The sequence below is a fragment of the Ambystoma mexicanum genome, chromosome 7p, assembly GCF_040938575.1.
Source record: "Ambystoma mexicanum isolate Mex_15411 chromosome 7p, UKY_AmexF1_1, whole genome shotgun sequence".
NCBI classification, from domain to species: Eukaryota; Metazoa; Chordata; class Amphibia; order Caudata; family Ambystomatidae; genus Ambystoma; species Ambystoma mexicanum.
Window position 1 is genome coordinate 657,123,765 of NC_090939.1, and position 13,390 is coordinate 657,137,154.

Here is a 13,390-nt window from a genome sequence, read left to right on the forward strand (position 1 = left end):
GTCCACTGTACGATTAAGGGGGAGTGATCTGACAAGGTTCTGCCCTTGTATACTGCGCTGGCTACATTCTGCAGGCGCTCTGTCCCAGTGAAGATAAAGTCTATTCTAGTGTACAGTTTGTGCACACCTGAATAAAAAGAGAATTCCTGGCTTTTCAGATTCAGCCATCTCCATACTTCATGTAGTTCTAGGTCTTTGGTCAGTGTCTGCTGTGCTTTGGCTGGAGGGGAAGAGTATCTTCATGACATCATCTGACCTATCTAATGCAGGATCCAGGATACAGTTGAAGACCCCTCCCCATATCCAACAGGCCCCTCGGAATGGGTATAGGATGGGATATAGGGAGCGGTACAATGCTGCTGCGTTGTGATTGGGTGTTTATGTGTTTATCACACAAAGTTCTTTGTTGTCAACATAGCCGTGTAGGAGTGTAGGTGTTTTATCCTTCCTTCTTGATCAGAATATTTATGCAGCATTCGGTGCGGTACTCCTGGCGCGATCCATATGAGGACTCCTCTGGAGTAGTTGGAGAATGCAGAGCCATATCCTTTACCTCTTAGCTTATCTATAATTCGCTTTTGCTTGCTTGGTGTCAAATGCGTTTCCTGTAATAGTGCGATTTGGATTAGTTTCCTACGCAGAAAGGCCATTACCCTCATACTTTTTACATATTAATTATTTAGGCCTTGCACATTCCACGTAAGTATCCGTAGGTTTTCCGCCATTGGTGTTGTACTTTTTGACTACTCTTGTTGGGCCGCTTGCGCCGTCTCCCTCGTCTTGTCTTCTCCGGGGTGTTTTTCATCTGTATGCGAGGCTGCTTGAGGTTGTATTGTCTCTCTTGTGTGCAGATTTGTCTTCGGGTTGTAAATTTGTCCTGTGGTATTAACAGAAACTTCCACTTTAAACCATAACTGTAAACTTGTTGCCCATCGGCATTAATCCGTGGAGGCATCTCCACCATCTTCCCGCCGAACTGCGGGACGCCGGTGGTCGAGTACACTAGGCACTTTCGGTTCATGTGTAGATGGAGGGGGAGAGTGATCTCATTGGGCTTGGTGCCTATGCTGATTATCTAAGCGTAGGCATACCCGCTCTTCCAACTTTCCATTTCCTGGTGTCTCTTGGTCAGTGTTTATCGTAAATGGGGGCTGAGATCCTGCTATTTAGAAGTATTGATGTTGGTTTTGGTTTTGTGTGCGCGCAGGGGGCTAAGACTCATTCTGTTCGTCCATTGTGTCGTTTCTCCTGGAGCTAACCCAGATTGTTCTCATCCATCCAGGAGTTCACATCTTCCAGTTTCTCAAAGAATAGGGGTTTCCCATTATGTACGATTTTCATTTTTACCGGGTATAAGAACATGTATTTGAGACCTTGTGTTCATAATCTCTCTTTGGTTGGGACATATTGTGCTCTCCGTCTTTGGACTTGTATTGTGTAATCGGGGTATATCGCAAGGGATGCAGAGTTTCTATGAATCACTCCCCCTGAGTCTTGATAAGGGGAGTATCCTTTCTTTGTCTTTATGATTTAGTATTTTCGCTATGACTGGCCGTGTTGGTGCTCCAAGCGGTGGTTTCTTGATCCGAGCTCGATGGGCTCTTTCTACGGCGAATCCCTGAGATAGGTTGCCTGGTCCTATTTCCTGGAGTAGCAGGTTCTCTATGTATTCAGTGGGATCTCTCCCCTCAGTGCCTTCCGGTAGGCCGAATATCCTGATGTTACTGCGGCGTGCCCTCCCTTCCGTGATTTCTAGTTTGGTGGTGAGTTCTTGGACAGTGTTCTCTAGCTCCTTTGTGGTGGCGGCGGTTTGTTTAAGAGTTTGTTCCGTTTCGCCCACTCTGCCAGCTAGGTTACGTAGGTCTTGGCGCAAGAGTCCCATATCGCTTCTCATTTCACCCAGTTGTGTGTCCATGGAGTTGCGCATGGATGCGATCACTTCGAGAATCTTGTTTTGTTCAATGTCCTGCTGGGGTTCTGCACTTGCTTCGCCCCAATGTTCATGTGACCCTTGAGGTTCAGTTAGGGGATCTGCTTTTTTTGCAAAGGCATCCATCGTTATTTGCTTGTGTTGTGGTAATGTCTCTTTATGGTTTGCCAGTACTTTCTATTTTTCCTTTTCAGGCATTTGGGGGTCTCTGCGTGGATTGCGCAGAAAGTACAGTTTGTCTGGAGACAGAGTTTTCTGGAGCTTTTGGTGTGTAGCATGATGATGTCGTGTGGCTTCTATCTTTAGGTGGCTATGGCTGTGGTAGTGTTATGCTGGGATAAGTTACATGACTCCTGCAGCTTCACTCCAGTGCCCTGGGGGTTGGCTAGGGTTATCAGGGTTCTGCTGTGTTTTCTCGTTACTGTTACCCTTAACGCATCTGGTGCTATCAAGAGGAGCCTGACGTGTATTATGTCGTGCCGATCTTAAGGTGCATCCGTAGCTGCACAGTAGTTTCATCCCCCCTTCAGCTTCTCTATCCCTTGGTCTCGATTGTGTGGGAAAATCAGGCATGGGTTCAGGGTTTGTAAAGATCCCCAAGTTCGGGGGCTTGAGGCAGTCCCGGGTGTTGTCTCTGCACCAGCACAGTATCAGCAATAGATCATAGATAGGGCTCCAGTCGGGTTGTCTGTTTGAATGGTGCCCGCACCGTTCTTCTGACGGACACTGCCGGGTGTGGTCTTCTTAGGCTCCACGGGTCTCGGAGGTTATTGGGTGTGTTGGTGGACCGCCATCTCAGGCAATCACTGTCGGCATTATTTCAGATCCTCTGCTGTCTTGGCAGGCTTTTGGGAGCCCGTGCAATGTTCATGAGGCCTTGGGGTGTCTCGATCTCCCTCGCCATACTGTTTTCTGTGGAATCACGAAGCCCCCTTTTGTCAACAGGCTTCGTCGGTTGTCTACGTCTCGGCGCTTACTCTACACTTCCCATTTCCGCTCTCCAGGTACCTTGTGTGGGGCTACCGGGTTCAGCGCCGATCAGTGGTGCCCAGCTCCTCCTCGCGGTCTCTGTCACCGCGGGTGCCTGTGCACGCAAGTCGCCAAGGCCACTAGGCTGCGCAAGTCTTTTTGGCGAGCGCGTAGCTGGTACCAGGTCAATTAGTAGCCAGCTTCTCGGGTGTGCTCTTCTGCTGTTTGGGTCTTTTGCCTCAGCAGCCAGGTCTGGTATGGCGGTTCGCTCCTGAGCTGCTTCATGAGGTGATCACTAAGCGGTGCGCCATTTTGTCCGCAGCTCCTCGATATTTCTGTGAGCTGTAAGTCGTGGTTGCCGGCCGATCGGGCTTGGAGGCGCATCAAATGGGTCACTCAGCGCCCCCCCCTGGCAGGTTGTTTTATATCGATTTGTCGTGGGTTACAGGATCATTGTGGCGTATTCAGCAGGAGAGCTCAAGGAAGCACGTCTTTCCTACATGCTCGCTGGCCACCACCCCTTCACGTCGGTATTCAATAAAGAAATAGGGCGGTAAGATTGACAGTCTGACGGGTCCTTCCCTTCCTTTGGGATCACCAGAATGCGGGCTGATAACAGACTGGGGAAGTACCTCAGAGTCCAGGATGGTGTTGAATAACTTGGCCAAGAAAGGGGACAAAGTGGACCAAAATGATTTATAAAAGAGGACTGTGAAGCCATCTTCGCCAGGGGTAGTACCACCCTTCATGGAGCCTATTGTGTTCGCCACCTCCTGGGGCGTGATGGGCCTCTCTGGAGGGAGGCGGGGGATCAGAAGTGAATCGAGAAACTTATCGCCCTCCAGCCCCTACCCCAAACACTTAGATGTGTACAGACGCTCGTTTGGAACTGTTCTGCTATCCCCGTGTCATCAAGACATTTTTCAACCCCTGGGAGGCGCACCGCATCCACTCTTCTGCTATGTCTAAGTTCACGTAATCCTCCAGGCCAAGATTTTATCCGCCCTTTCCCCTCTCTCCATGTACTTTTGCTTAAGGAGAGACAACTTTCTCTCAGTCTGCCCCACCATCAGGGTAGTCAGTTGTAGTTCTACCCACTTACCTGGGAACATTTGGGAGCAGAGTTTACCCCACAGCTGAATCGCCTTAATTTTCTTTGAGTGCTTTCTCCTCAGAGGCCCTTATTCGCTTCCTTGCCGCTCCCAACCCAATCAAGACCCCACGCATTGTTGCCTTAAGTGCCTCCCAGACTCCCGCTTCCCCCACTTCACCATTGACATTCAACTCAAATAATTATTTAATGTTGGTAAGGAGGGTTTGGGCAGTTTGTCTTTCAACAAGAGATTGTTACACGTCCACCTCCTGGAACTTGGGGAACCCGGGGGGATACCTACTTGAACTCGAACCAGGTTGTGGTCCGACCACGGGATCAACTCCACCCCGAACTCTAATGTTCTCAACGTAGGGCTTTGTCCAGGAGAACATAGTCGATCCTGGAAAAAGAGGAGTGCGGAATAGAAAAAAAAGTGAAGAGAGGGTTCCGACCCTACCGAGTCGAGTGAGTCGAGAAGGCTCATTCGAGGCTTGGAAAGATGATGACATTCTCCTCTGGGACTTCATGTCCGTAAGGGGACGTTCAGAATTTCTAGCTCGTTTAGGGTGGAAAGCCATGTTAAAATCACCCCCTACCATGAGAAGCCCCTCTGTAAATCCCATGATCTTTGATTTTACACCCTCCCAAAATTGGTCCTGGGCCTCATTAGGAGCATAGATAGAAACCAGGATCACTTTCCTCCCCCTGATCTCCCCTTTCACCATTACGGACCATTTGGGTCAGCACGTTGAGCCTTCACAATGAAGTGAGCTTTAGGAGACACTACTATCGCTACCACTCTTTTTCTGGTCGGAGCCAAGGCTTGGAAAACCTCCTGAATCATTCTGGACTTGAGCACCGTCTCCCTACCCCTTGCCCAGTGAGCCTCCTGCAAAAAAAGAAAATGCAATTTCAACCTGTTAAATTCCTTAATCACCAGCGATCCTTAAGTCCGGGAATTCAATCCCTGCACATTTAGTGAACCCAAAGCCACCGAAGGAGTGACATCAGCCATCTGAAACATAGTCAGTCAGACTTCGCCCTATAAGGGGGCAGACGTACCCCAGCAGCTCCCCCTGGGCTGACCACTCCGAATATATTTTGAGGACAGTGGAACTCAATGGACTCAGACCTCTTTCCGGTATTTTCAACCAAAGATAAGCCCAACAGAACATCGAACTACACCCCAACTTACCCCCACCCCTCCCTGTATGCCTGGAGTGATCGTGACATGAAAGATGACATTCAACCAGGCCACCAACGTCTGCCTCCACCCGGGCACCAACACAACTTCCAAACCCCATTATTCCGAGCCCCCCCCCTTTCCAACCAAGGCAAAACAAGAACACAACATTACGTCATTCTTCCCCCTGAAGAACATTTCAAGGCATATAAAGCAAGACGGCCCCCCCATGAACCCCATGCCACTGCCACCTGGGCATGGACCTCATGGACAGTAGGTGAGAGTCAGTCCCCCTTTCCGTGTTGCATTGCTCCCCCTCTCGGAGAGATGCCAGGGAACCCCCTTACTCCGGGAGACAGACCTCAGCTCCGACCCCCAAGCAAAGGCTGCCTCGGCACTGTCTAAGAATCTGAAAAACAAGCAGTGCAATCCCATCAACGGTATAGCTACAAGCTGTACAAAGATCATCAGTCGCCAGAGGGTCCTGGGGAAGGAGGGACCACCTTCCTGAATGTTCTGTGTCCCCAGACTTGCCGCCTTTCAGAGGGTTCACCAGCCTTACCAATGAGCATCCGTGGGCTGTCTGTTCGTTTTTCACTGCTCTCTCGGTTACCATTGTGAGAGGATTCTCCCATGAGCTCTCGGGACACCCTATGAATGTCGTCTTCAGGGACTAGGGAGTACTTAAAGCCATTGCACTTCAAAGAAAGGGAGAAAGGGTAACCCCACCTGTAGCAGACCCTCTTGGGCTGGAGCCACCTTGTAGGAGGGCCACACAGACATCGTCTCGCTAGGGTGAGAGCCGATAGATCCTGGTAAATTGAGACTTTCGCCACCTCCCAGTCAACCGGGCCCCTTCTCCGGTCCAGCTCCAGGATCTTGCTCTTTTCAGCGTAATAGTGAAACCGAACTAGGATTGACCTGGGGCCTCTGGATGGGGCACCTGCTCTGTGGTCCCTGTCAATGGTCGGCTCGGTAGTGTTGGCATTTTCAAACAGTTTATTGATTACCTCGTTGACTGCTCTCATAATATCAGACTGCATTTCACCATCTCGCTCTGGGATCCCCAGAAAGCGTAGGTTACTACGCCGTTCCCCGTTTTCATGGTCATCAAGCATTTCTCCTCCCGCCTCGCCAGCTCTGCAAGACGCATGTCCATTTGGGCTTCCAAAACGTCGACAGATGCCGGATTTCCTTCCAGAGCTAGGACATGATTCTCCACCGAGTCTACCATCCTGTCCATGGAGTCCAGTCTTCTTCCAATATCAGCTCTGAAGCCACGGATCTCCTCAAGAAGAGCTGTCATGGACTTCAAGATGGCCACCGTGGAGAGAGGACGTGCCTGAGCGCGCTCCGGCTCCCCTCCCGGGCCTATACAGCAGCCAGCTCACTTGCGGATCTCTCGATGAGGTAGACGGAGGAAATGGTCCCCGGAAATCCGCAGACGAAGCCCCCCATACATGAGGGCCCATCGGTGCCATACACAACGGCGGTAAACCCCAGTGTGGCCGGAACGCATTGGCGGATCCGCGGATCCCTATCGACCCACACCCCGGGAGCAGCGGATGCGGAGCGGGACCCGACATAGAGGCCGCCCACCTGAGATGCAGAACACGAGACTCGTCCCCCGCATCCACGGATTGAATCAGCAATATGCCGCTGGGGAGACGAACTGGAGCGGGGAATCGCGGAGGAGGAGACCCCCTCACCCTGTGAGCCTCGGGCATAAGGAATTCCCACCGCGGATGTAGGCAGGCGGGCCCGGCGAACGCAGATCAAGTCGCGATCACGGAGGCGACCCCAGCGCGGCTCCGCTTGGAAGGGCGAGAGGAAGAAGCAGCCCCAGAGTCGGATGCGGGGATCCGACACTAGCTGGCGGACAAAATAACAAGATACACGTCCGAGCAGATCGAGGGAAGGGAGCGAGGGCTCAGCACGATCAACAAAAGGCACGGCAGCCTGGAGCCCGCCACACTGGCCTCGGTCTCCCCCACTCTCCGGGCCCCACACATATTGGGAAGAACGCAGCCCGAAGCCGGGCACTTTCTTAAGGTACGTGATCAAACTGATTGAGGGGAGAGAGCAAAAGGCTCGCCACGAGCAACAAGAGTCATGGACCGAGAGCCCCCTCACACATTGGCAAGGGCACGGCCCGATGGTGGTCACAGGCCACGGGAAACTTACGGAGAGGAGAAAAGGGATCCTCCAAAGCGGCAAGACAGTCATAAATTGGGAAAGCTCCCCACCTCCACAGGGACCAGCCTCAGGTGGGGAGCAGACGCATACAGCTGTGACTCCTCCCGCTCTCAGGGGTAATAACAGGCGAACCACGGTCTGAGAACCATACGGATCGGGGACAGACGACTACGGAAGATCAGCAGAGGCCGCAGACCGAGAAACACGCTGACAGGGCCGGTCCCCATCGAGTAGCTTGCACGAGGAGGCATAAATGTCAAAATCCAGAGGGAAGCACGGACCAACCAACCCCTCAAACCAAGACCACAACTTGGCCCAATTCTGGGGGGGGGACAAAGGAACCACGGATAAGGCGAAAACACCCAAACGATCAAATAGCGACCTGGGAACGAACCCCCTCCACGAAGACATGGCCACAAAAGAGGATCTGAAGATGTGGTTCGGGGAACTCCAAGCACAACTCATGGACTCAATGAATGCGCATCTGGATGCTATGAAGTCCGATTTCAAATCGGCCATGCAGGAATTAAAAACGGAAGTATCAGGCCTGGGAGAAAGAACAGATACCTTGGAGAAGATTGTGCAGAACATGGAGGAAGAGACACAACAAGTTGCAGAAACTCAGGAACACTTAGCCCGCCTAACGCACAACTTGGAAATCCAATGTGAACACTTGGAAAACAGGTCAAGAAGATCGAAACATTAGGATAAAGAACGTACCAGAGACGGTGGAAGATAAAGATCTTAAGTCAGCGGTCCAGCAAGTTTTCTCAGACATCCTAGACCAGGACGAGGGAGAAGAAGTCCTGATAGATCGAATACACAGGGTGGGACCAAAAAGATCGACTCCCCAAAACGATCGCCCGAGAGATGTGTTGGTGGCCCTCACCAGATACACACAAAAAGAGCGGGTGTTAAGAGAGGCCAGATCAATGGACTTCATTCGAATGAATGGGGAGGAAATACAGCTGTATCAGGATCTGGCATTGACAACGCTCCAGAAGAGAAGAGAAATGTTCCAGATAACGAAGGAGCTGACAGCCCGCCAAATTAGATACAAGTGGACATTTCCATTTGGCCTGCTGTTTACGTGGGAGGGCACACAAAAAAGGATAACCTCACGGGAAGAAGGGCAAAGACTTATGAACCTACAGGACCAAGACGAAGACCCCCCGCAGGCAAGCGGCTCAGGCCCCCCCGTTAAGACGACACTCACGGGATGGAAAACAATGAACAGGAGAGAGAGACGACCAAGCAGGAGGAAGTAACGCACAGGGGAACGTCTAGAATATCGGAGCAGAAGCAGGACACAGCAGCCATCGGGGACAGGACAGAGACAGTAAGAATCCGAGAGACCAAGACACAGGTGCCGGGAGGGGGAGGGGAGAGACACGGGAGGCCACTGAAGTCATGACGAAGGGTTTAGGATCCCCTTCAAAGTTATCCCTGAGTACGGTAGAGGGCGTGAGGCACGAGGCAACACGCCGAGGTGCTAGTAGTAAATCATGCCATCCTCAGGGCAATTGGGGTAGGCGGGGAGGGAAACACGCCAGTTGGGGATTGCGTGACACAACGGGGGCGGTAAGGGGAGTTGGGGACAGGGGAAAGCCGGGGATAACTCTGGAATTGTAAAAGAGACGAGAGGATCAGTGGCACACTACCTAATACGGGAAGACACATGGGGATAAAGATCCTGACACAGAATGTAAGGGGCCTAAACTATCCAGTCAAGCGTAAAAAAGTAGCACATTCCATTAAGCAGGGGGCTTTTGACATCGTAATGCTCCAGGAGACACATATAAGGGCCCAAGACAAGCATAAATTCCGCCTTAGGGGGTTCAACCAAATCTTTCAGGCAAACGCGCCAGAGAAAAGGGCTGGGGTTCTCATAGCGGTTAGAGACTCCCTGCACGCACAAGTCAAGTTCTCATGGGGAGATAAACAGGGGAGAAGCCTAATAGTAAATATAACGATAGATGGCCGACCCCTGACATTGGCCACGGTATACGCCCCCAACACAGGCCAGGATGGCTTCATAAGAGAGGTCCTAGACAAAATAGATCAACAAGCCGCTGGAGAGGTAATATTGGGGGGGGACTTTAACATGGCGTGGGACCCATCCTTAGACAGATCCGAGGCCAGGAAACATAGTCAAGATGCCCCATCGAAAAACCTAAAGCAAAAAAAATCACACACCTTGGGCTTGCTGATGCATGGCGCAATGGCAACCCAGAACGAAAAAGCTATACTTATTACTGGCACGTACATAATACGGCCTCAAGGATAGATTATCTCTGGGTATCACTGAGCCTCCTAGGTAAGATAAGACAGATCGAGATTTAACCTATCATGCTCTCGGACCATGCCCCTTTGTGGATGACCGTCACCTGGCCCACACATTATCCCAAGCTTTAGAGTTGGAGCCTCCCGGAGGATATAATTAGGGACCCAGTGACGGCGCAGAAGCTCAGGGAACATATCACAGATTTCTTGGCTGATAATGACCTCCCAGACACAAACAAAGACACAGTATGGGACGCTCTAAAGGCGGTAATAAGGGGACATCTAATAGCACTCAAAGCACAGAGAGAAAAAATGAACCACCAATGGGAAAAGGAACTAGAAGCACAAATAGGGGCGATCCAGGCAGAACTGATCCAGACTCCCACTAGGAAAATCATGCGTACATTAAGACACGTGCAGGGGCAGCTAGAAGCCCTACGTACGAGAAAAGCGGAAAAAGCACTTCTATACACAAAACACTGGTACTATGTAAAGGCGAATAAAGCCGATAAACTCCTAGCAAAACAATTGAAAAGTACTCAGCAGACGCGAACAATAAAAGCTTTAAAAGATGAGTCAGGCCAACTGAGGACCCAAACCTCTGAAATAGGACAGGTACTTGAAAGGTTCTATCAAAAACTGTACACTACGGATCTCCCTAACAGAGAACTCCAAGAAGACTTTCTCGCCGGGATTCAACTCCCCGTACTGGGGGAGGAAGAGAGGCTAAACTTAGAAAAAGAAATTACAATAGAAGAGGTCAATGCAGCAATACAGTCCCTCCCCATGAACAAAGCACCGGGCCCGGATGGATATACCGCCCTCTTTTATAAAACATACAAAGACATCCTCACTCCTGTACTCACGTCCCTATATAATACTTTTGGGGGGAAGGGATCAGTGACCCAAACCATGAATGAGGCAAAAGTACTGGTGTTCCATAAAAAGGGGAAGGAAGAACAATGCCCCATTGCCTTAATAAATCTAGACGCAAAACTGTATACTAAAATATTAGCTGCTAGATTGGCACCACTTCTCCCTACACTGATAAACCAGGATCAATCAGGATTCGTCCCTAATCGGCAGACTCATGACAACCTTCGTAGGGTCCTCCATTTGGTCGAAAAAATAGGCATTAAACAGACCCCAGCAGCACTGGTATCTCTGGACGCGGAGAAAGCGTTTGACCGGGTGGAGTGGACATTTCTATTCCAGGTCCTAAAGAAAATGGGAATGGGTGAAGGATATATCGACATGATCCGGGCCAACTACAACTCCCCGTCCATAAGAATAGCTGTGAATGGCGGATTGTCGAATAAAGTATACCTAGAGAGAGGGACGAAACAAGGGTGCCCACTTTCCCCCCTTCTATACGCCATCTATCTGGAACCCTTACTGGCGAAAATCAGGGATATACCGGAGGTAAAGGGCATAGAAATGGCGGGACAGGAGCACAAATCTGTGGCATATGCAGATGACATGCTAGTGGCTATAGGAGACCCGGGGCGGTCCCTACCGCATCTAATGGAAGTTATAGACAAATTTGGGGAGATCTCGGGATTAAAAATAAATAGGCAAAAATCAGAGATACTGATCCTGGCAGGTAACAAAGAAGAAATCCGCGCAAGTGCGACAGATTGCCAATTGAAGGTAGCGACCACTGGTATCAAATATTTGGGTATCACTCTCACCGGGAAAATTGATGAACTTTATGCTCATAATTACCCCTTAATCTTGGAAAATATTAAAAAAGATTTATTAAAATGGAATCCATTGGCGATTTCCTGGTGGGGTAGAATCACGGCGGTCAAGATGACCATACTCCCCAAACTACTGTACCTATTTCAGGCCCTCCCGATAAGACCCCCCAGGGAGTTCTTTAGAGCACTTAGGAAGGAGGTGTCCAAATATGTTTGGCAAAACAAAACCCCTCGAACCTCAAATGCGAATCTGACTGCGAATAGAGGGGAAGGTGGGTGCGCTATGCCACATTTTAAGAACTACTATGATGCAGCCCAACTGTGGGTATTAAGGGAATGGATCCCAGAGCGAGGGGAAAAAATTTGGGAGAGGCAGGATAGAGCGGTGGCAAGAACACCCACTAGGCATATGTTATGGATTAACAATCGATTTCGACATGACAATACGCATGTAAGTGAGATACTGAAGACTGCGCTGGGGGTGTGGGACGCAGCTACCCAAAAAGAAACCCTGACTAAAGATCCCGCTCCATTTATGCCAATGTTTAGCAACCCAGAGTTCCCACCGGGAATGGAAATAGGCGCCTACAGTAAATGGGAAGAGGCCGGGTGCAAAATGGTGGGGGACATGCAAGAGGACCAACAGATAAGGTCATTTGCGGACTGCACAACGCTTTGAATCTAACACCAAAGGATCGATTTAAATATGAACAGCTCTGCCACTGGTTACGTACCCCACGAATAAAAGAAGCAATGTTTAGAGATCTGACCCCTTTTGAAAAGTACATTATGACGCAAACAGGCACCCGCAAATTTGTCTCAAATACATATAAATACATTAATGCACAACCGGAACCAACCACATGGCAATATATTAAAAGGTGGGAGAAAACCCTGGGCTATACCCTCTCCAGGGACAGATGGGAGTATATCTGGCGTCAGATTCCAAAATTGACGAGAGCCATCCAAAATAGAGAAATGTGGGTGAAAATAATGCTTCAATGGCACTACACCCCAGAGAGACTACACACGATGTTTGCCAACTCCCAGAACAGGTGCTGGAGGGAATGTGGGGGCCAAGGGGATTGGCGACATATCTGTTGGGACTGCCCTAAATTGAGCACCTTTTGGGGGGAAATTAAGGCCCAAATGCATAAAATGTTCCCGGGGACAGACCACCTGGGGGTCGAGGTATGGCTGGGGGGCCTATGGGACCCCAAGGATAAAACTCTCAACACCTCGCAGAAGAGGAACTTTATGGGGCTGTTGATAGGGGCATGGCTGGAGTTGGCACATAACTGGAAAAATATAACCCCGCCGGCAGCAGTAGACTGGACGCGTAGGGTGTGGACGCATCTGGCCATGGAACGGTTAACATATAACATCTAAGGAGAACATGGGAGGTTTAGAAAAGATTGGGGACAAGTGATAGAATGCCTCCATTTGGACTACAAGGAACAATGGTGCCCGCACACAATAAGGATACTGGATCTATTCTCGTGAAGAGGAAGCACAATCCCACGAGAACATTGCATGGACGGAGTTATCCCGGAAAGGGGGGGTGGGGGGAGATGGTTATCATTTTGTTCTAATTGTTACTTCATGTAAAAATATATATTAAAAAAAAAAGAAGAGCTGTCATACTCTGGTTCACGATTGAGCATCAATCACACCTGGTTGTGTAGGAGCGGGAGAGCTTGCTGCTTCCATTGCGATAGTCGATGGGTGGTAGAACTTTTTTAGAAATTGGGCCCAGTCCATCTGGAAAAGTCTCCAGACCAAGCCGCCATCTGGGGCCAGGGGGGCTCGATGCAGAGGGGAACCGGGGAAGGGAGCTCACGACATCCGGAGGGGTTCCAAAAGTTAAGACCTCTACCTGGGCTGATTTACCTATGGGACCCCTCTGGCCACGTAATCGTTGTTAGGCCAGCGTGATTGGGGTGGTAGCTGCACAAGGGCACTGCAGAGGGACACACCACCCGATTCCTCTCTGCCCCCCGCACGAAATCCTCAGGTAAAGTCTCCACCCAGAGTTA

At 50.3% G+C, this 13,390-nt stretch overlaps 1 protein-coding gene across 3 annotated transcripts in view; it reads right to left on the reverse strand.

Moving 5' to 3' along the window:
- TBC1D8 (TBC1 domain family member 8) overlaps positions 1–13,390 on the reverse strand; it is a 1,594,530-nt gene that overhangs the window by 432,429 nt on the left and 1,148,711 nt on the right. The window lies entirely within an intron of this gene.